Raw genomic sequence first — 23,382 nt, forward strand, 5'->3', positions numbered from 1 at the left:
TTATATACAGTCTGAAAAAGTTATGACTGATTTTTGTCAGACAAAAGAGTTGGGTGCCATTTATAGACAACAAAATTTGTGTTTACTAGGAAATTTACAACAAAAGTTGAAATTTGCAAGTTGTAGCAAAGAAGCAACCGTTTAGATAAAATATAAGGCCATTGTCAAGAATATTAAAATACATTTGGACAGTAATGAGGATTTTCCAATGCTTATGCCATTTATGGAGATGGATACGGATAAGATTAGAGTTACAGCATGGTCTGATGGTCAACCAGCCAAAGAAGATTTGGAAGCTATGGAACAGATTTTTGCAAGAGAGAAGATTATGCCATTAGATGTTGTGATGATCTATGAAAACTTACCTTCTTTGACTCTTCCATATGATCCAGGAGGATGTTGTGATAACCTATGCCAGTTTACCTACTTGTCATATTACCCAGATGATTTTTCATATGATCTTGGTGGAAACAATGCTACAAGTGGTAAACAAGTTGGCACATGCTAGAGGATGTGTAGATTTGGAGGGGGCGGATGTCGTGATACTACACATCCACCACTACGAACCTGAGGGCATAGTTTTTCGCCAAGAATTTAATCTCATTAGTCAGTGTCATTAGGAATTTATTTTCTATTTTGTGCGTATTTTGCTTGCATTTTACATGATCCACGAGCACATGTAAACAGGCTAGGCCAATTCCTTCTATTCATTCATAATTTTGCACAAATTTCTTTTTCAAATTATATTTTTTGTTAAGGCACAATGCTTGGAAAAATAGGTTTATATGAAGGTATCAATTTTCAAGACTCAAGGACATTGAGGAACATGGATTTTGTCCACTTACTCAAGGAGAAGACTGGAGATGTTTCTATAGCCCCAATGTAAGCTGTATTGTGATGACGACATAAATTCTAAGAGGGATGCTTTACAGAGGCTCTAAAGTTCTTAAGGAGGTTGCTTGGATCATCTTTGATGAAATTCATTGCATAAGACATAGAGAACGAGGGGTTGTGTGGGAAGAAAGTTTATTTAGCTATAAAATAGTGTTTTTCTCAGTTCCAATATCCAATGCAACTGAATTTGTAGAATGGATATGCTATTTGCACAAACAACCGTGCCATGTTGTGTACACTCACTTCACGCCAACACAACTACAACATTATGATTTTCATGTAGGAGGTTCTAGATTGTATCTTATTGTTAATAAGAAAGGCCAAATATGTGGAGAAAGGCATAGCAATGCTTCATTCAGATTGTTAGGGAAATATCAAAAGAGAATATTTGGGCATCATCATTGGCAAAATATTATCATGGATGTACTGCACCAACACATCGACGCATATCACAATGGGAGTCAAATGGATATATCTTTATGCAAACAAGTGGAAGGCTAAATCAACAGAGAATTGGAATTATTGATGTTGTGGTGGTGGCACGGATTCTAAATGCCACACTGGTGGTTCTAGTGTTGGACCATGGATCTTTCTAGAAGGATAGTAGGCTATCTGTTTGACAAAGTTTGACTATAGACTGGCAAGTGATTTAGATCCGAATTTGCAAAAGCTGTATTGTAGAGTGAATTATCATGCTTTGCAGTTTACAACATCTATTGCTGACATGGGTAGCTTATTGGCGAATAGACTGGAAAAAAAAAAGAGTGGCCCATACATTGCTTTGCACTTAGGATTTTAACCTAATATGCTGACTCTTACTGGTTTCTATTATGGTGGTGGTGACAAAGAGAAAAGAGAGCTTGGGGAACTTCAAAAGTGATGGACAACTCTCTCTCCAATGAAGTGTGATAGTGAGCATCGGAGTGAAAAGTGTTCTTGGCACATGAAGAAGTTGGCTTGATGCTACGAGATCTAGGATGATTTGATAGTAATTCTTATATCTATGTTGTATCAAGGGAAATATACGGTGGCCAAGATACTTTGGCTCCTTTAAGGGCTTTATTCCCCAATTTCCATACCAAAGATTCATTGGCTAGCTATCACTACAAGATATAAGCCTTACACCAACGTTAAAAGTGACAAAAATATAAATAAAGAAATTTATCCACGTCGTCGCAAAAAGTGTCGTTATTGGCGATGCCATAGAACAATCGGTAATACCGTCATTATCAGCATCGCTATTTGAGTCGACATTGATACCGACGCTGATAACGACGCTTTGTGACACTAATAACAACGTTGATAACGACGCGTGTAGGTAAATTTGTGATGCTAATAGCGACCATAATAGGGAAAAAATTTTGGGCAGCAAGGTACCCTGCCACATATAGCACTATGTGCTTTATTTGGGCCATACAAAATAGTTTCTGCACTATGTACAATGCTTGTATAAATAAAGACAAGGTGTACTTAAATCATAACACTGATACATGAAATAAATACATGATTGCATAATGAAAGCGACTGGTATAATCATGGCAAGATATCACTACTACATAGAAAATGTGTAAACAGATCAAACGACCAAAAAAGAAGGGTGTATGAGCTCCAGGGATCCAAGGGCAAGCTATATATCCTCACCATCCGAAAGCTCGTCCTTCTACAAGGAGCATCAAACGGACTCTACAAAAAAAGAAACAACTACACATCAGTCCACCATACAATAATGCATTCTAATTAAACATGGTAACTACGGACAAGAAAGATGAGTGACTTACAGGGCCGCTGCGTCTATACAATCAGTCGATCAATGCAGTGAGACCGTGCCTCTCTACATATCGAGTCTCAAGCTACACATTAGTCCACCATACAATAATGCATTCTAATTAAACATGGTAACTACAAACAAGAAAGATGATTGACTTACAGGGCCACCGCATCTATATAATTGGTCGATCAATGCAATGAGACCGTACCTCTCTACATATCGAGTCTCAAGGCTGGTCGGATCGTGATTTGTAATGGAGTGCTGCAAAGAAAACAAAATACTAACTGTTAGAAACATGATTGTCAGTACAAATAATATTGCAAAAGAATAAGCAAGAAAAATAAAAGAAAAACTTACAAAGTCCTCCAGATATGTCTTGTGGCTGCCACTCCTAGGATGATGGACCACTCCGGCCTCTAGTCGTGCCCTCACCGCCTTGCATTGCTGACTCCAACGTCCTAGAGAATCTGTAGCCTCCTCCCTCAGTCGGCACCAGTTGTCTACGTCTAGCCACTCAGGTTTTACAGCCCTACTCTTGAGTGCCTTGCATGCATCTGATCGTCTATGCGACATATATGCATGCATGCACTCCATCATCTAGCCCATAGAAAACCTATCTGTTATGGCTGGAACCGAAAAATCCTCATGCAAGGATGGTACTATGTAGTCCTTGCTCCCCTTCGATATGTTTTTCCAATGATCTAAGATGTTGTTCCAAAAAACTTATTGGCACAACTCTCTCATGCGAGCCATCACCCTCCTCCCCTCATCATTCATGATGATGGCTCCTGACCTATCATCGACAAGATAGGGTGTGTGGGGTAAAGCCTAAGATGGGTCCTCTCCCACCTGTGACCATGCTCATGGGCATATCTAGGAGACCCCTATGCATCTGATGTACTGACCGGGATAGTATCTATTAGTGTAGCACCCATAGGGGTGCCACTTGTGGACGGCTGAGAAAAAAGCCGGAGTAACTCGAGTAGATGTCCCTATAGGTATGTCAAACCTTGGAGGTGACGCAACTCCAGCAGAATGATGAGACGGAGACACCGCATCTGTGCCTCCATAGCAACCACCTTAGCCATGCTCTTTGGAACCACCACAAGAGCAAGGAGTAGCACTTGTATCTCGTGTCGACCGCGGGCTCACTGTCTCCGTATCTTTGCAGCATCCCCTTGACCTTAAAGCACTTCCTCCCTCTGTGGCCCAAGTCTAGAGCGTCAACCTCGTCTTCTCGAAACTGAAGCATCTAATCGCGCCGAAGTAGATCTAATAGAGCAGCTTGATGATGTCCGAGAGAGCTCATGGTCTGCCATCTCTCTGAATCTCACCATCTGATTTGGAGATATGCAAGTTAAGATATCTTGCAACTCCTCATCTCTCATCCCTTGACTCATCCTGATGATCTAAGTATCCACAAAGGTCACCTACACACATAAAAAATGATATTAGCATAATCAATTTAAATCATACAAAGCACGGTAATATAAATCCTCAAAAAATGATCTCACTTAAAATACATATCTTATGTACCCTTATAAGCGATTAGTCAACGAAGTAAGTAAGTGGATGCTCCAAGTATAAAGTATCCTATGGTCCCATGTCAATCTCCTAACACAACTTTGCATACACTAGAAGGTCGATAGATATGTCACTACAAAATAATGAGTCAACACAATATTAATGAGTTTGGGAATTCCTAATTCCCATTTTTTAAATACTAAAAAGGTGGCACCGGATAACATGCCCATAAGTTTCTCAAAACCCTATGATGTGACCTATCATTGGAAAGCGCTCAAAAAATGAAATCTATTGAGCTATAGAGCGCTCAATTTGGAGTTATAGCGTTCAAGTTATGACAAATCCAAAGATTTGACCATGTGTCCCAAACTTATGGAAAATTCGCATATTCCCCAATATGGTGTTAGTCCACCTCATTCTCAAAGAATTATTGGACTCTTGTATTTTTATCGTTGTTACTCGATGCTGGCTCCTCTATATGCTCCAAGATTTGAGTGGCCTCCACCCCTTGAAATATCGACCCCTCTATTTGCATATTGACCTCATCTGTGCTCCGAACATAGCTTTGATCATATACTCTCACACTTCAGGGAGCTGAAGGTATAGCATACCACCATCGAGGTTGTCCGGGATTTGGATAGAAGATTACATGTTCACAAACACGTACAAGAGAGATTAAACTATTGTGACATGTACCATGTCGTAATACAATTAACAAACAAATGAGTTCATACACATGTTCACAATGGATTGGCAACACAAAGGTGTCGCGCAAATCCATCTATTTTTTTTGGGAATCTATTTCAAGAAATCTAGATGGACCTCGTCGAGAACTATTGCTCAAGCTCCTTCAAGTACCACTTTGAACCACTACACATCGAATAATATCATGGAGAAGCTATGGTAATCCACCGTAATAATACTTTGTAAGTTCCCAAAATACTTCATCTCATCTATAACCGTGTTTGGATCCCTTGCTCGTCATCGTCTGTCTTGGTCAAACCTTGCTATGATACCACAATCTGTCGTGGAGCACATTTTGTCAATACACTCCACGCAAAAATGCGGACCGTGCGACCGTGCTGCACTATCTATTTTGTATTGTACATTGAAACACTCAAATTAGTTGTCACATATAAAATATAGACACGATAATACCTAAAAACTTAATCACCTTTGGACTACATCCCCTCAAGAATTCCCACTCCTTGCTTGAGACCTCCGCCCCTTCGCGAGATGCTGCGGTCCAAGCTCCATGCAACCATCACATTGACATGAACCGTGGCATCTCCTCCATGCCCTCAAGATATCGAATCAGTCGATAATGTGTACTACGTTGAAGTTCAGATCGCACTTCCTCTCGATCTTGCCTAGCTTGCTGGTACCTGGTGAGCTATGTCTCCATAGAGGCATGGTTCAATATAGAAAAGCGATTCACCTTCTCCTCCATTGCAATATCCATTCTTTTTTCTACCCCATTTCTATAACGTGTCCACTAGAATCATCCAGGACACGTCTTAGCAGTCCATCGGAAAGGATGTCTAGAAAACTCCGCTCGGCACTCCCATGGAATGTTACGGGGTTTGCAATCTAGGTCTTCCCGTGTCTGCCACGTAGTGGAAGTATCCTGGCCGTTCCCACTTAGGATCGACCGGAATTTGGGTTTTCCTGTTTGGTTATTAACTAACAGCAACTAGCATTAGACCCAAGCAAACTACTTTATGCAGAAACGCCAGGTCCGAAGCGGATTCACGCTGCACTTGGTTCAAGGAGAATGGGAAATGAGAGGGATGCAAAACTCAACCTCTCTACCAATAGGCATAGTCCTATTCCATAAATCGGGTAAGACGTAACTCTAGGTCATTGCTCTCATTATTCGTTTTGATAATGATGATCATCCCGCTATTCTTCGAGATTTTTGAGAAAAGTTCCCGGCTAACCGGGACCACCCATCCGTAGGACAGACCCATGGTCCATCCTCCGCACTTTCCTCGGTTTGTTTTAGTTATGTAATTATCTAACACATTAATTTGACATATAATAATCAGCTTCTTTAATTAACCCTGTTAAGCACTGGTTCCTTCACGTAATCTTATCACGTGACATAGAAAGACAATATCAAACAACTTCTTTATTATCATTTCATCATTTTATCTTTGAAATACAAGGAGTTCCGCCCGTAGGCTTGTCCATAATCCGCCCGAAGGCTTATCCAGTAATTCGCTAGGGATCACTATTCCAAGCTTCTGCCCATAGACTAGTATGCGGGCCTCGAGATCCAATCCCGAGTCACGTTAGCCTCTTGCGCAGGACCCGGAAGGCGAGGGATTTACAGCTAGAGCCCCCCCTGGCACCCAAGCGTCCTCCTGCTCCAAGTAGAGCTCAACGGAAAGACCTCTCGCGGTGGGTTCGGTCCACGTTCCCGGTGCGGTCAACAACCCCCTTGGTTAGGGTCAGGCAGGCACTCGGGGGTAACTGAAGCTGCCTCTCCCTTCAGGCCTTCAACCTGAAGCATTAGATATCATTTCATCCTTTAGTTCTTTGAGCAAACAATGCAAATAGTGCTTTCTAAATTGTTACAAGCACAATCAATTCCAGTGGTCGTTTATTTGGCCAACTGTCAAGGAGTGAATCCTTCTTTCCGAATGCATCCAGCGTTCGATTCGGGATTAATTGCGACTTGGCAAGATCCCCAAGGGTTTATTTGTTCACTCTTTTGTCCTTGGGTTAGGGCCATACCCTGTTAACCCAACTTAACCAATACCTTAGATTTTATTAACAGTAAATCCTGGCGACCATGTCGCTTTAATTTATTGATTGATCATTTGCTTTCAAGCAAATACCTAACTTCCCTTTACTTGGCAATCTTTCCCCAAGACAGGTGATGTAACAGGATGACTACTCATTCTCTTGCAAGTTAAACTTGCGCAAGAACTTACCAACCTTATTTCAAGAAATGGCAAAACTCTCTTGTGAACAAACAACAAGTCTGTGCAACGTTGCAACTTATTGCACAAGTGTCGCATCTATTCCATGGGATCATTTCACCCATTGAATGGCGTTTTCTGGTATCGGAATTATCTTTAGACGAGAAGCAGGGTTTAGGGTGTCTTTTTACCCAACCCATTCCTAATTACACTAGATCGACAACGTTTGGTCCTAGGGGTTCCAACTCAATTCGAGTTTCATCATTTTGAACGAGTGATCCTTAGGGTAGAAACCCTAGATCGTTTCTTGCAAGGCCGTCCAATTGACTCAACATTTCGTGAATATGGGTATGATCTTTGGGTTTGAGGGTTTTGACTTGGCAACAAGTGTAAAACTAGGTCGAATCCTTAACGCGCTAAACCCTAGTTAGCACTTGGGATATTTATCATATCGACTGAATCATGCCTATATGAATCCCTTGTGGGTTAGGTGATTTAGACAATTCAATATACTTGTCTTGCGACAAGGATGAACCTTTCCTAGAGATAATAAACTAGATCTAAAGGGAAAAATAGTTGTAGCTACCACAATACATGTAAACATGCGATTCATTGCTTCTACGCGTCACATAGTTCACAATAACTCTATCTTTCCTTGGTAAAGTAAAAATACATGATAATCTGGATACTAACTTTCCTAGGACCTATTAGGACTTACATCAAATAATCATGCCTACTACCTTGTTATCTACACTTTAGAATCTCATGCTTTGTTAAACCATGCAACCTTTCCTAAATACGGCTCCTGATGAATGAAATTTTTGCATGACGACTATGCAACACGCAACTTGCTCCTAGCTACAATGAAGTCAATGAAGTTCATACGAACTAAAGCTAGTGTTAACTTTTTCCATTTTACATGCCACTTGCAAGTTCATAAGATTAATTTCGTACTGTTTTATTTCTTTTCGGATAACATCTTATGGGTGTTAACTTTTCCTCATGACTCATTACAAGGAAGATGTTGCCTAAAAATGCAACATACGCTTAATCTTTCCATGTCTAGTCAACGGCGCAATTTAACAATTCCAACCATATAATGATAGGCAACAGGTGTTCTAGGCTCGTCACTTTGTAAAGCACGACAAGGCAACATACTATTAAGGTCGTAAGATGGATAGACAATTTGCGTTTATAGCATTGAAAATACCAATTTTTCCAATTTCATTTAACTAGGCTAGGTGAATTTGAACATGCACGGGTGCTTCCTAATCCATGAAGTTATCATGCTTAATGCATTACTTTTGTATGGAATCACAATAGTAAAAACCTGGGTTTGCGGACTCGGGGAGATGTCCACGTGAATGCTAGGAGAAGAACCTCCCGCAGGCGCGCCTTGCGACTTCTTGGGGGCCATCGTAGGCGTGATTACGGACTTCCGGTTTGCCTTTGCCCCTACGTGATCCGTGAATCTCCTCAGCCTTGGTAAGCAGCCTCAAGATCTTACCCTTCTCCCTCGTACACAAGAGATACCTTCACCGAACATTGGATCTTTAAAAGGCCAGGGTTTGTGAGAATTGGGCTTAAGGGATTTGGGCTTATGGGATTTGAGCTTTGTTTGCGGAAATGGGGCTCTTATGGATGGAGCTGCGAAAATGGAGGCTTTACAAGGACTTACGAGAATTGGAGTTTTTTTTGAGGAAGCTACGTGAATAGAGATTAAAGAGTTCGGTCTTAAACCCGAGAAGGCCGCAGGAACAAGGCCAAAGCCTTATCCCTTAGAAGCTGTGGAAATGGGCTTTAAGGGAAGGTTTTTAATCCCCGAGGTGGAACCCGTGTGCACAAGGCCTTAAGCCTTGTACTTTAGAAGCTTCCAAAAGCTTCTGGGAAGCTGTTGCTCCCCACGAAACCACGTGGGTTAAAGGTAAGGGTTGAGGAGAGGGAAAGTTAGCATCGAGACAGGGGGGTTTGTGATGTAATGGTGGTAGTTTGACAGTTGGTCGTGGTAGCGGCTGTATTGGTAGCCTGGCGGCAGTTCCTGACAGCAGCGGCGACAGATCTAGGCGTCCTCACGGCGGCTTCCCAGCATGACAGCGTCATCAATATGGCAGCCTATGCTCTCCCCAACACAGCGATGGTAGTAGCCATTCGTCCTCCCTCTCTCCCCCTTCACACCTTAGAGGTATATTTATAGGATCGGGGGGGGGGGGGGGCGGGGGGGGGGGGGGGGAGAGGAGAGCTCCACCATGTGGCCACTACATGGCTTCCCCCCTCCTCATGCAGCCCACAACTCCACCAAGCCCATCCCCCCACACTCCCTCTCCTCCAGCCGTGCATCGGCTGGGGGAAAGGGATAAATATAAAAAAATTTGCTTTAATAATATCCATTTTGCCCCTCCTAAGAGGGTGTTTACGTGTGAATTTCGGATTTGAACCCTCGGGCTTGCTTTGCCAATGCAGAGGTCTCGATTTCTCGCGTGCAGGTTACGGATTACACTGCCGGCAATTCCAATATGAAAGATAACCTTTGCACGAGGTTTACGCAGTGTGCGGTAAGTCAATATTCACGAGTGGGAATATTACATTCTCTCCCCCTTAGAAGAATCGAGATGTCCTCATCTCGAGATAAACTGGGGATATTGAAGGTTGAGAGAGCTTTCATCTATCCAGGTAGCATCCTCTTCGGGATAATATTTCCATTGTACGAGGCATTCTTTCAAGGTTCTAGATCTTAACTGTCTCTCCCTAACATCTAAAATCTTATCCGGTCTTAGTTCAAGGACTCCTTGACTAGGCATTACAATTTGTTGGTCATCAAGTACATGATTAGGGTTGGGTACATATTGTTTTAAGAGACTAATATGGAATACATTGTGAATTTTTAGGTTATCAGGAAGTTGCAATTTATAAGCATTGGGTCCCAGGCATTTGAGGATTTTATACGGCCCACAATACCTTGGACTTAGCTTCTTGCATTCTCCTAGAGATAGAGAACTCCTTTTAGGGCGTACACGAATGAAGACCATGTCTCCTTCTCCGAAGATCCTCTCTTGACGTTTCAAATCTGCATATGCCTTTTGTCTATCCTTGGCTGCTTGTATGTCTTGTCTTATTGACCTTATTTGGTCATCCATGTCCTCCAACATTTGTCTTGAAGCTTCCACTCTTAGGGTTGGATCAGAAAAGTTTAGGGGACTTCGACAATCATGACCATACAATGCCTGGAAAGGGGTCATTTGAATGCTCTGCTGGTAAGAAGCATTGTAGGCAAATTCTACTAACGGCAAGAACTGAATCCACCTCTTCGGCTCTCGACAGCAGTAAGCCCTAAGCATATCCTCAATGATTTGATTCACTCGCTCTGTTTGTCCATCTGTTTGGGGATGGTAGGCGGTGCTAAAACAGAGTTGAGTCCCAATAGCTTCAAAGATAGCTCTCCAGAAGTGTGAAGTGAAGAGAGAATCTCGATCGCTAATGATTCTTCTAGGTAACCCATGTAGCTTGAATATCTCCTTGATAAACAATCTTGCAATGTCGGAGGCTTTATAGTTTGTCTTTACTGGAATCAGGTGTGCAACCTTAGTAAGCATGTCAACTACAACCATAATGGAATTGTATCCTCCTTGGACTTGGGGTAAGCCCACAACAAAATCCATACTGATGAATTCCCATTTCATTTGGGGAATGTCAAGTGGTTGCAATTTTCCCGGCATCATGACATGTTCAGCCTTGATACGTTGGCAAGACAAACATTCAGTGACATATTTGAGAACGTCACCTTTGAGCCTCTCCCAATGGTAGCTCTTCCTAACTGCATTAAGGGTTTTTGCATAGCCAAGATGTCTTGCGAAAGGGGAATCATGAGCTTCCCATAATATCTTCTGCTTAAGTGACTGGCTTGCTGGTATACACAGCCTTGTTCTATAGTAGACAAGTCCATTATCAATGGAAAATTCCTGATACTTGGCCTGTAACCTCAGATTCTGATTCCTTGGTAGATATTTCTTTTATCATTGTTTGGTAGGGCAAATCATGGCATGCTTCCTCTCTAGCTAGTTCGAGTATAGGGTTGCTTGGCATAGATACCTTTGTAGCCAGAGATCTGGCCGTTGATGGATTTTGTAAGATTAGGGAATTTAGGAATGCCTTGCGACTGAGTGCATCGGCAACTACATTCTCTTTCCCTGGTCGGTACTTGATTTCGAAATCATACTCCTCCAATACTTCAATCCACCGCCGTTGCCTCATGTTGAGCTCGTTCTGGGTAAAAATCCATTTGAGACTCTTATGATCGATTACTAGAGTAAACTTGTTACCCAACAGGTAGTGTCTCCAAAGCTTTAAAGCATGGATGACAGCTAATAATTCCAGATCATGCGTGGCATAATTCTTTTCATGACTCTTCAATTTCCTTGAAGAGTATGCTACTGGATGACCTTCCTGCATAAGTACACACCCCAAGGCAAGAATGCTGGCATCAATTACTACCTCGAACTCCTTATTGAGGTCAGGAAGTTTTAGAATAGGTGCTGATACCAAACATTGCTTCAATTGGTCGAAGCTATTTTGTTCGGGAGTTGACCATGTAATAGAAGTCTGCTTCTTTAGTAAGTCTGTAAGAGGTGCTGCAATCAAAGCATAGTTTTTGATAAAGACCCTATACCATCCGGTCAAGCCAAGAAAGCTACGTATTTCTTTAATGGATATTGGTATTGGCCATTCAAGCACATCCCTGACTTTGGCTGGGTCTACTGATATTCCTTCTGATGATACTATGAATCCTAGATATTCAATCTGACGCTTGAAGAATGCACACTTCTTCATTTTAGCATACAGCTTATGAGACCTCATTGTCTCAAGAACAATCCGTAGTTGAGGTTCATGATCTTCTTCCTGTTTAGAATAGACTAAAGTGTCATCGAAGAAGACAAGCACAAAATCATCAAGATATGGTCTAAAAATATCCTGCATTAATCTATTGAAGGTGGCAGGTGCATTTGTAAGCCCAAATGACATAACCAAGAACTCAAAGTGCCCATATCTTGTATTGAAGGCCGTTTTTGGAATATCTTCTTCCTTGATCCTTATTTGATAGTAACCTGATCTGAGATCAATTTTGGAGAAGATCTTTGCACCTTGAAGGTGATCCAGAAGTTCATCTATTCTAGGAATAGGATACTTGTTCTTGACTGTAGATTGATTCAAACCACGGTAATCAATACATAGTCGAAGTGTCCCATCTTTCTTTTTCTGGAATAGTACTGGAGCTCCCCATAGTGAGTTGCTAGGCCAGATGTAACCCTGATCTAACAGTTGCTTGAGTTGTTCCTTCAACTCAATAGCTTTTGGTATGGACATTCTATAAGGTCTCTTTGCAATTGGCGCAGCTCCAGGCACTAGCCTTATTTCATGATCAACTTCTCTTGGAGGCGGAAGTTCAGTCAATTCCTCAGGGAATATGTCAGCGTATTCCTTTAGCCAAGAGGGTCCCTCATGAGACTCTTGCTTTTGATCTAACTTGTTGAGTTTGATCAGGTAAACAGGTAATCCCTTTCTAACTCCTTTTATGATCCGCGATACTTTGGCTAGCTGGATTCTTGGCATTCCTGCCTCACCTTGAGTTGTAACAAACTCCCTTTCAGAGTTTCGAAAGGAAACTTGACCCTTTCCACAGTGGATGTGGGCGTCATTAGGCTTAAGCCAATCCATCCCGAGTAGACACTCATGGATACCTAAATTCATGACTCTGAATTTGACTGAGGTTTTCTTTCCTCCCAGAAATAATTCTTCCTTAGCAGTATGCCTGATACAAGTTACCTCACGACCGTTTGCCAATTCCACAAGTAAGGTAGGTGCTTCTACTATGGCTATTCCTAATCTTTTTGCACATGCTGGTGAGATAAAGGAATGTGTACTACCACAATCAATCAAGGTTTTGAAACCTTTACCTTGATAGTCCGACGGTGTTTGAATCACTGAGAACTGACGATTCGGCCCCTTCTTGTGTAAAGCGGCATGGACTGTCGCTCTTTCAAATTCTGCCTCCATAGTCGGATCTTCCTCTTCTTCTGCTTCGCATCTTAGCCTATTGGTAATGCAGGCAGTTCTTCCTCTTCCATGGGTGGCGGCTCCTTGACCGCGGCCTACACCTTGAGGATGTCCCTCGCTGAGCTTGGGACACTGCCTTTTGAAGTGACCGAGTTCGTTGCAGTGGAAACATCGGAGGTTTCGGCCATTACTTTGAGTAGGAACAAAGTTGTTGACGTTGTTTGTCCTTGCTTTCTTCCTTTGTCCCTGATTGTGACCTTGGACTCTCTTCACTTGGGGTCTGAATGTTCCTCTGTTCGGGTCGCTATAGGACCAATTTTTGTTACCCCTTGGTCTAGCTTGTACTTCCTGAATTATAGGTGCCGCTCGAATGAGTGCATCCTAAAGATCTGACGGACGCATAGATTCGAGACGGGTATTTACGGGTGGATTTAAGCCCGCGCAAAATTTGGACACCTGCTGCATCATGTCCATCTGTGGTGCATACTTTAAGAGTGAGACAAATTTAGAGTAGTATGCGTCAAGGGTGAGTCCTAGCTGTTTTAGCTCGTAGAATTCATTCATTTTTTGTGTACGATATGCAGGTGGCTAATATCTCCCCTGCATGGCTTTCTTTAACTTCTCCCAGGTGACGGATCCCTCTGAAGTCCCTTGATCCCTGCACCATTGTTTCCACCATAGTCTAGCTTCGCCGGTGAGTTTTAATTTGGCGAGCATGGCCTGATTGGTAGGCGCGATACTAGCTGCTTCAAAGTAGTCTTCCATAGATTCAATCCAAATTTCAGCATCAGACTGGACGAATCTGCCTCTCTCGTCAAACTCGAGTGGCTTTATCTGCTTGAGGAGGAACTTCTTCTCCTGGATCACAGCAGTACTTGATGTAGGGGGCGAATTTGGAACCTGTACCTGGGGTTGTGCCTGGATAAAAGTTTTCTTAACGTTATTACCTGATAATTGACGTTAGCTTATCTTTAGATCAGCTATCTCGTAAATCATGAAGCTACTTAACTTTTTTAACAACTCTGGTGCACAGTCGGATATTGATAAATGAAGTCCTTATTTATATTTACATGGGCGTAGCCTTATATAACATCTCGTGTGATGATAATCCAATCATTACATTCAGTTTGGGGAGAACAACGTTGTATTACATTTGTCTACAAGAACTATGTAATAGTAGGGTTTTGGGTCATGGATCTTTAGAAATCGATAAGTCATTGGAAGTTCAGGATATCCTTTCCGCTGGAATCCATACTTCTCATGGCGGCCCAACACCTTAATCCTGTCGGCTGGGATTACACGGGTTACTTCCTCATATACATATGAGTTCAATTCAACCCTCCAACCTTGAATATGCAAAGTCGAATTTACGTGAGCTTCCACAAAAATGAACAGCTTCACGACTTTCAAGTCTTCCAACCACTTGATCCTCTTCAGGTTGGTCTGTAGATAAGCGAACCGATGGGCAGCTATGTAGTAGATTCCTGAAGACCCAGTCCATCTTCGTTCTATATATAAAGGTGATGGATTATAAATCTGCTCCAGGATGTTCATCATTTCAACTCTTTGTCTATAATGCGGAGAATGCATTGCAGTCATAAACATGATCCGGAACACCAAAAACTTGTTCCACGCTTCATAGTTCTGCAAGACAGTATTGAAGATGAGGAAATGTTTGGACAGCAACAATTTCTTTACTTCATTTTATTGTGATCTCATAAAAACAATTCCATTGTTGGTCGGCTCTGATACCAACTGTAACGTGTCCACTAGAATCATCCAGGACACGTCTTAGCAGTCCATCGGAAAGGATGTCTAGAAAACTCCGCCTAGCACTCCCATGGAATGTTACGGGGTGTGCAATCTAGGTCTTCCCGTGTCTGCCACGTAGCGGAAGTATCCTGGCCGTTCCCACTTAGGATCGACCAGAATTTGGGTTTTCCTGTTTGGTTATTAACTAACAGCAACTAGCGTCATACCCAAGCGAACTACTTTACGCAGAAACGCCACGTCCGAAGCGGATTCACGCTGCACTTGGTTCAAGGAGAATGGGAAATGAGAGGGATGCAAAACTCAACCTCTCTACCAATAGGCATAGTCCTATTCCGTAAATCGGGTAAGACGTAACTCTAGGTCATTGCTCTCATTATTCGTTTTGATAATGATGATCATCCCGCTGTTCTTCGAGATTTTTGAGAAAAGTTCCCGGCTAACCGGGACCACCTATCCGTAGGACGGACCCATGGTCCATCCTCCGTACTTTCCTCGGTTTGTTTTAGTTATGTAATTATCTAACACATTAATTTGACATATAATAATCAGCTTCTTTAATTAACCCTGTTAAGCACTGGTTCATTCACGTAATCTTATCACGTGACATAGAAAGACAATATCAAACAACTTCTTTATTATCATTTCATCATTTTATCTTTGAAATACAAGGAGTTCCGCCCGTAGGCTTGTCCATAATCCACCCGAAGGCTTATCCAGTAATCCGCTAGGGATCACTATTCCAAGCTTTTGCCCGTAGACTAGTATGCGGGCCTCGAGATCCAATCCCGAGTCACGTTAGCCTCTTGCGCAGGACCCAGAAGGCAAGGGATTTACAGCCAGAGCCCCCCTTGGCACCCAAGCATCCTCCTGCTCCAAGTAGAGCTCAACGGAAAGACCTCTCGCGGCGGGTTCGGTCCACGTTCCCGGCGCGGTCAACAACCCCCTTGGTTAGGGTCAGGCAGGCAGTCGGGGGTAACTGAAGCTGCCTCTCCCTTCAGGCCTTCAACCTGAAGCATTAGATATCATTTCATCCTTTAGTTCTTTGAGCAAACAATGCAAATAGTGCTTTCTAAATTGTTACAAGCACAATCAATTCCAGTGGTCGTTTATTTGGCCAACTGTCAAGGAGTAAATCCTTCTTTCCGAATGCATCCAGTGTTCAATCCAGGATTAATTGCGACTTGGCAAGATCCCCAAGGGTTTATTTGTTAACTCTTTTGTCCTTGGGTTAGGGCCATACCCTGTTAACCCAACTTAACCAATACCTTAGGTTTTATTAACAATAAATCCTGGCGACCATGTCACTTTAATTTATTGATTGATCATTTGCTTTCAAGAAAATACCTAACTTCCCTTTACTTGGCAATCTTTCCCCAAGACAGGTGATGTAACAGGATGACTACTCATTCTCTTGCAAGTTAAACTTGCGCAAGAACTTACCAACCTTATTTCAAGAAATGGCAAAACTCTCTTGTGAACAAACAACAAGTCTGTGCAACGTTGCAACTTATTGCACAAGTGTCGCATCTATTCCATGGGATCATTTCACCCATGGAACGGCGTTTTCTGGTATCGGAATTATCTTCAGACGAGAAGCAGGGTTTAGGGTGTCTTTTTACCCAACCCATTCCTAATTACACTAGATCGACAACGTTTGGTCCTAGGGGTTCCAACTCAATTCGAGTTTCATCATTTTGAACGAGTGATCCTTAGGGTAGAAACCCTAGATCGTTTCTTACAAGGCCGTCCAATTGACTCAACATTTCGTGAATGTGGGTATGATCTTTGGGTTTGAGGGTTTTGACTTGGCAACAAGTGTAAAACTAGGTCGAATCCTTAACGCGCTAAACCCTAGTTAGCACTTGGGATATTTATCATATCGACTGAATCATACCTATATGAATCCCTTGTGGGTTAGGTGATTTAGACAATTCAATATACTTGTCTTGCGACAAGGATGAACCTTTCCTAGAGATAATAAACTAGATCTAAAGGGAAAAATAGTTGTAGCTACCACAATACATGTAAACATGCGATTCATTGCTTCTACGCGTCACATAGTTCACAATAACTTTATCTTTCCTTGGTAAAGTAAAAATACATGATAATCTGGATACTAACTTTCCTAGGACCTACTAGGACTTACATCAAATAATCATGCCTACTACCTTGTTATCTACACTTTAGAATCTCATGCTTTGTTAAACCATGCAACCTTTCCTAAATACGGCTCCTGATGAATGAAATTTTTGCATGACGACTATGCAACACGCAACTTGCTCCTAGCTACAATGAAGTCAATGAAGTTCATACGAACTAAAGCTAGTGTTAACTTTTTCCATTTTACATGCCACTTGCAAGTTCATAAGATTAATTTCGTACTCTTTTATTTCTTTTCGAATAACATCTTATGGGTGTTAACTTTTCCTCATGACTCATTACAAGGAAGATGTTGCCTAAAAATGCAACATACGCTTAATCTTTCCATGTCTAGTCAACGGTGCAATTTAACAATTCCAACCATATAATGATAGGCAACAGGTGTTCTAGGCTCGTCACTTTGTAAAGCACGACAAGGCAACATACTATTAAGGTCGTAAGATGGATAGACAATTTGCGTTTATAGCATTGAAAATACAAATTTTTCCAATTTCATTTAACTAGGCTAGGTGAATTTGAACATGCACGGGTGCTTCCTAATCCATGAAGTTATCATGCTTAATGCATTACTTTTGTATGAAATCACAATAGTAAAAACCTGGGTTTGCGGACTCGGGTAGATGTCCACGTGAATGCTAGGAGAAGAACCTCCCGCAGGTGCGCCTTGCGACTTCTTGGGGGCCATCGTAGGCGTGATTACGGACTTTCGGTTTGCCTTTGCCCCTACGTGATCCGTGAATCTCCTCAGCCTTGGTAAGCAGCCTCAAGATCTTACCCTTCTCCCTCGTACACAAGAGATACCTTCACCGAACTTCGCATCTTTAAAAGGCCAGGGCTTGTGAGAATTGGGCTTAAGGGATTTGGGCTTATGGGATTTGAGCTTTGTTTGCGGAAATGGGGCTCTTATGGATGGAGCTGCGAAAATGGAGGCTTTACAAGGACTTACGAGAATTGGAGTTTTTTTCGAGGAATGTACGGGAATAGAGCTTAAAGAGTTCGGTCTTAAACCCGAGAAGGCCGCAGGAACAAGGCCAAAGCTTTATCCCTTAGAAGCTGTGGAAATGGGCTTTAAGGGAAGGTTTTTAATCCCCGAGGTGGAACCCGTGTGCACAAGGCCTTAAGCCTTGTACTTTAGAAGCTTCCAAAAGCTTCTGGGAAGCTCTTGCTCCCCACGAAACCACGTGGGTTAAAGGTAAGGGTTGAGGAGAGGGAAAGTTAGCGTCGAGACATGGGGGTTTGTGATGTAATGGTGGCAGTTTGACGGCTGGTCGTGGTAGCGGCTGTATTGGTAGCCTGGCGGCGGTTCCTGACAGCAGCGGCGACAGATCTGGGCATCCTCACGGTGGCTTCCCAGCATGACAGCGTCGTCAATATGGCAGCCTATGCTCTCCCCAACACGGCGATGGTAGCAGCCATTCGTCCTCCCTCTCTCCCCCTTCACACCTTAGAGGTGTATTTATAGGATCAGGGGGGGGGGGAGAGGAGAGCTCCACCCCCTGGCCACTGCATGGCTTCCCCCCTCCTCATGCAGCCCACAACTCCACCAAGCCCATCCCCCCACACTCCCTCTCCTCCAGCCGTGCATCGGCTGGGGGAAAGGGATAAATATAAAAAATTTTGCTTTAATAATATCCATTTTGCCCCTCCCAAGAGGGTGTTTACGTGTGAATTTCGGATTTGAACCCTCGAGCTTGCTTTGCCAATGCGGAGGTCTCGATTTCCTGCGTGCGGGTTACGGATTACACTGCCAGCAATTCCAATATGAAAGATAACCTTTGCACGAGGTTTATGCAGTGTGCGGGAAGTCAATATTCACGAGTGGGAATATTACATGCTACGTGGCAGACACGGGAAGACCTAGATTGCAAACCCCGTAACATTCCATGGGAGTGCCGGGCGGAGTTTTCTAGACATCCTTTCCGATGGACTGCTAAGACGTGTCCTGGATGATTCTAGTGGACACGTTACAATTTCCAACCACCACATCTCCAGTCAGTCTATCATCGTCCTTCAGTGACCGTAGCATATTTTCATCTGGATCCACCATTGGTAGGCATTGTGAAATATGCACTAGCGCCTCAGACACCAACCAACCTTCAGCCATTCTACCTTTTGACCGAGCTCGTTTTCGCACAAATCCTTTTAGGGTTTTCATGAAGCACTTCAAGAAGAACATTCATCATGTACGAACAGGTCCAGCAATCTCTATTTCATCTACAAGATACACAAGAGGGTGGATTTGTATCGTGAGCATGCTGGTAGGTAGGTATTTCTCAAAGAGATAGATCGTCTCCATTACTCCCCGCCTCGCGGATTCAATAGAGGACTTCTTAATCTCCTTCCGTGAGATCCATTACACTAAAGTCGACAACCTGTAAATGGCCCCGCATATTTCTGGAGTAAGGCATCCTGCAATCGCGATCGGTAGTACAAACTGCCACAAATGAGAAAGCATTATGAATAATGATCACACTCCAAATATAAAAATGTGCACACTAATTACAATCCATTCGTAGTACAAAACTGACATATCTTATGCCAATCATGGGATTTTAGCCCTAATAATTGGTCGTCTTTAGAAAAAGCAAACCTGAGAGAACGCATCATACCCATCGGAGTGCGGATAGACTTGACTATTTCTTCACAATCCTCTCTTCTTTACTAGATAAAACCCAAGGTGCACGAGATAGCTGCACACAACCATTAGCACTCAACTACAGCCAAAGCGCCTCCATCTTGCCTACCTCCTTCAAATCCATTCGTGCCCCTATAATGTCTCTCTTTCCTTTGATGTGGTCCCATAGCAAGCTGCACACGTTCTTGAAAAGATGCATGGGATCCAACAAGTGGTTGATCTATAAGTGGGTCAAATATTGCAACTTATAGAAAACTGAGAATTGTCGCATTCCATTTGGATGTGACTCCGTATGGACCATTTTCAGTTTGTACCAGTTTGTGGCATTCATATGTTTGGAGGTAGTCTAAGAAAACCTTCCCTGAGTTCATGACCCTTTGGCAAGAAAGCGGCATGTCCTTGATATACTATCTTCTTCATGGTTCATGACCTTCAGGAGTCTAATTGTGGCCCGCACAATGGACATGCATGATAAGCTGAGGTAACCAGACCTGTTCCAACACCTCTATCCAGTGAATACAAACTTGAACGAGCTATGATAGATATTACTAATGAGAACAAAAGCCTATTTAACTGAGCACTCTCCAAATCCCGAAAATTCATACATCGTCCATATGAGAATGGCTTGAATATTGGCACGGACCATCGACCATCATGCTTGCTCATATCTTGCATGGTGACCCCCTCCTCCCAAAAAATATTAAGCTCATTGAGGAATGGACAAAGATACACGTCCATATTTTTGACTTTGTAGCAGCCGAGGATGCGTAAGCTAAGGATGAGATGTCCTTTCTTCGTAGAAAGCCATGGAGGGATATTGTAGTTGACAAGGACTATAGGCCACACACTATAAGAAGTTGAATGCAGACCGAATGGATTCACCCCATCCATTGCAAGACCGAGCCAAAGATTCCTTGGCTCTCGAGCAAAGCTTGGGAAGATAGAGTCAATGTGGCTCCATGCACGTGAATCCGCTGATATTTGTTGAACTCCATCTGTGGACCTATTCTGCGCATGCCCACTTGTCAAGCTCGCCATGCCGGACATACGAAACATGTGGTTTATACAGGGGATAAGTGGAAAGTGTCTAAGAACTTTTTGAGGGATGGTTTATCCTTACAAGTCTTGTCAATACTTGTGAGCACCACACTTTGGACATGTCTCCATAGTCTCGTATTCTTCTTGAAATAGTATGCAATTGTTGATACATGCATGGATGAGCTTTCGTAAAACATGTCATTCATCATCACGAGACTTAGGCATGGTATTTACAAGTGATAATATATGATATTTCAATAACCTGAAAAAAATCATAAAACACCTTGAAAAAGCACAAATGTTTTTAATGATAGTGCCGAAAAGAAATCAATGAAGTGTACGTACAAGGTACTTGAACAACTCAGTCACACTCCATCGCTCCACCTGTATTTTGCTTGCACACTTAGGAGTGTAAGGAGTGTCTTCATGCAAGATACTCGGCACCCATCATATAATGATATGGATTCTTCCTTTCTAAGTAGATCAGAAGTCTCGACATCCATAGGAATCAATGCATCGATCGTTGCCTCCATCTCAAGCTCCAAGATTGTAGGTAGATCTGGAAGGCTACCTGTCTCCTCTGGTCTTGATGGTATAGATTGGGTAGTACCTTCCAAGTGGTGGATTGGCTTAGGCACTCCATCCATCGCATGCCCACGAAATCTTCTAATTGGCCGCAAAGGGTGCACTCCTCCTTGGGACGAGACGTCCTCCCTGGATAGAAAGTTTGCCAGCCACACCCAATCTTTTTGTATATGGCATGCAATTAGCTTGCGAGTACAATGCATGATTGATATTAACTTTTCTTATCGTTTGCTAAAAATCTAAGATCCCTTGATCAATGATCTCAGATTAATACTACAACAAACAAGAAAACAACAACCTTTTCCTCCTTGTCTCTCTCCCTCCCTCTCCCTCTCCCTCTCTTTCTCTCTTTCCCTATTATGTTTAATGTTTTCTCCCTCTCTCCCTCGTTCTTTCTTTCATTTTCTCTCTTCCTCTTTCTCTTATTTCCTCTCCCTCTCCCTCTCTTTCCCTATTCTGTTTAATGTTTTTTCTCTTATCTCCTCTCCCTCTCTCATTTCCTCTCCCCCCCTCTCCCTCTCTTTCTCTCTTTCCCTATTATGTTTAATGTTTTATCCTTCCTCTCCCTCCTTTCTCTCTTTTCCTATTGTGTTTATTGTTTTTTCTCTCTTCCTCTCCCTCTCTCTTTCCCTATTATGTTGAATGTTTCCCTCTCTTTGCTCTCCCTCTTCCTCTCCCTCTGTTTCTCTCTTTCCCTATTATGTTTAATTTTTTTTCTCTCTTCCTCTCCCTCTGTTTCTCTCTTTCCCTATTATGTTTAATTTTTTTTCTCTCTTCCTCTCCCTCTCTCATTTTCCTTTTCTCTCTTCCTCTCCCTCTCATTTTCTCTCCCTCCCTCTTCGTCTCCCTCTCCCTCTCTTTCTCTCTTTCCCTATTATGTTTAATGTTTCCCTCTCTCCCTCTCCCTCTCCCTCTTCCTCTCCCTCTCTCATTTCCTGTCCCTCCCTCTCCCTCTCCCTCTCCCTCTCCCTCTCCCTCTCCCTCTCCCTCTCCCTCTCCCTCTCCCTCTCTCATTTCTTCTCCCTCCCTCTCACTCTCCCTCTCTTTATCTCTCTCATTTCCTCTCCCTCTCTCGATACACACAAATTATTTAAAAAAAAGTAAAAAGAGAGACAAAACACTAAAGAAAAGAAATAATGAACAATGCACTCATCGTAAAGGCTCGTTTGGCGGCTCCTTTTCGTGATGGCAACTCCTCTTCGTCCTCCGTACACCTCGTCCTCTTCTTCACAAACGGCGGCAACGGTGGTGAGAAGCCTTATTTCTCCCTCTTTCTCCCTTTTTCTCCCTCTCCCTCTCAAATGCAAGATGTTCTCTCTCCCTTTCGCTCTCTCTTTTTTGTATGCGCACAAAATAATGCGCTCGGGTTGCGGCCCGTGTTTTTTTCGTCTGAGTATCGTTGCTATTTGCATCACAAATGCAATGCTAATAGTGATACAAATAGCGACGCCACTATTTTACGTCGCAAATTGCCATCGCTATACCTCCATATCCTTGTATTGTATGAGGAAATACCTCCAAATTGCAGTCGCTATACCTCCAAATCGCTGTCACTTCTCATATGATAGCCATTGACTACATTGTTTGTGAGAAGGGTGATGCATTTATTACAAATTACAATGGAAATATGGCAGGGTCCTTGATGGAAGCAGATGTTATTATGGTCATAAGATAACAATAGAGCCAAACATGAAGAAGCTTGGGAATCTCATTCTGTCCAAGCCAAAATTGACATGGAAGGCATTTTCCTCAAAAGTAAGGATTATTCAGAATGGTTTCATGGGGGAACCAAACGAAATAAGACCATGACGGGATTTTTTTGAACTTCCAAATTCTTGCATTTGTAAACATATGGAATCTTAAGAACAAGATGTCATCCTTGTATATTAGATGAGAAGGTAGGGCATTGATGCTATCAACCAATAGGAGGGTAACAAGTCAAAGAACATGTTAGTGTAGCTAGCAGATTTAGAGAATGAGGTTAGTACAATTATGCATGCAGATAAGGAGGAGCCAGAGGAGAACTTGTG

General features: G+C 42.6%; 1 pseudogene; it reads left to right on the forward strand.

Annotated features, from left to right (window-relative positions):
* Positions 1 to 229: 229 nt before the first annotated feature.
* Positions 230 to 23,161, forward strand: LOC148032172 (protein ROOT HAIR SPECIFIC 17-like; annotated as a pseudogene).
* The last annotated feature ends 221 nt before the right edge of the window (positions 23,162 to 23,382 follow it).

This window comes from Lygodium microphyllum, chromosome 8 (assembly GCF_053477565.2).
Source record: "Lygodium microphyllum isolate KBCC chromosome 8, Lygodium_microphyllum_v1.1.10, whole genome shotgun sequence".
Classification (NCBI taxonomy): Eukaryota; Viridiplantae; Streptophyta; class Polypodiopsida; order Schizaeales; family Lygodiaceae; genus Lygodium; species Lygodium microphyllum.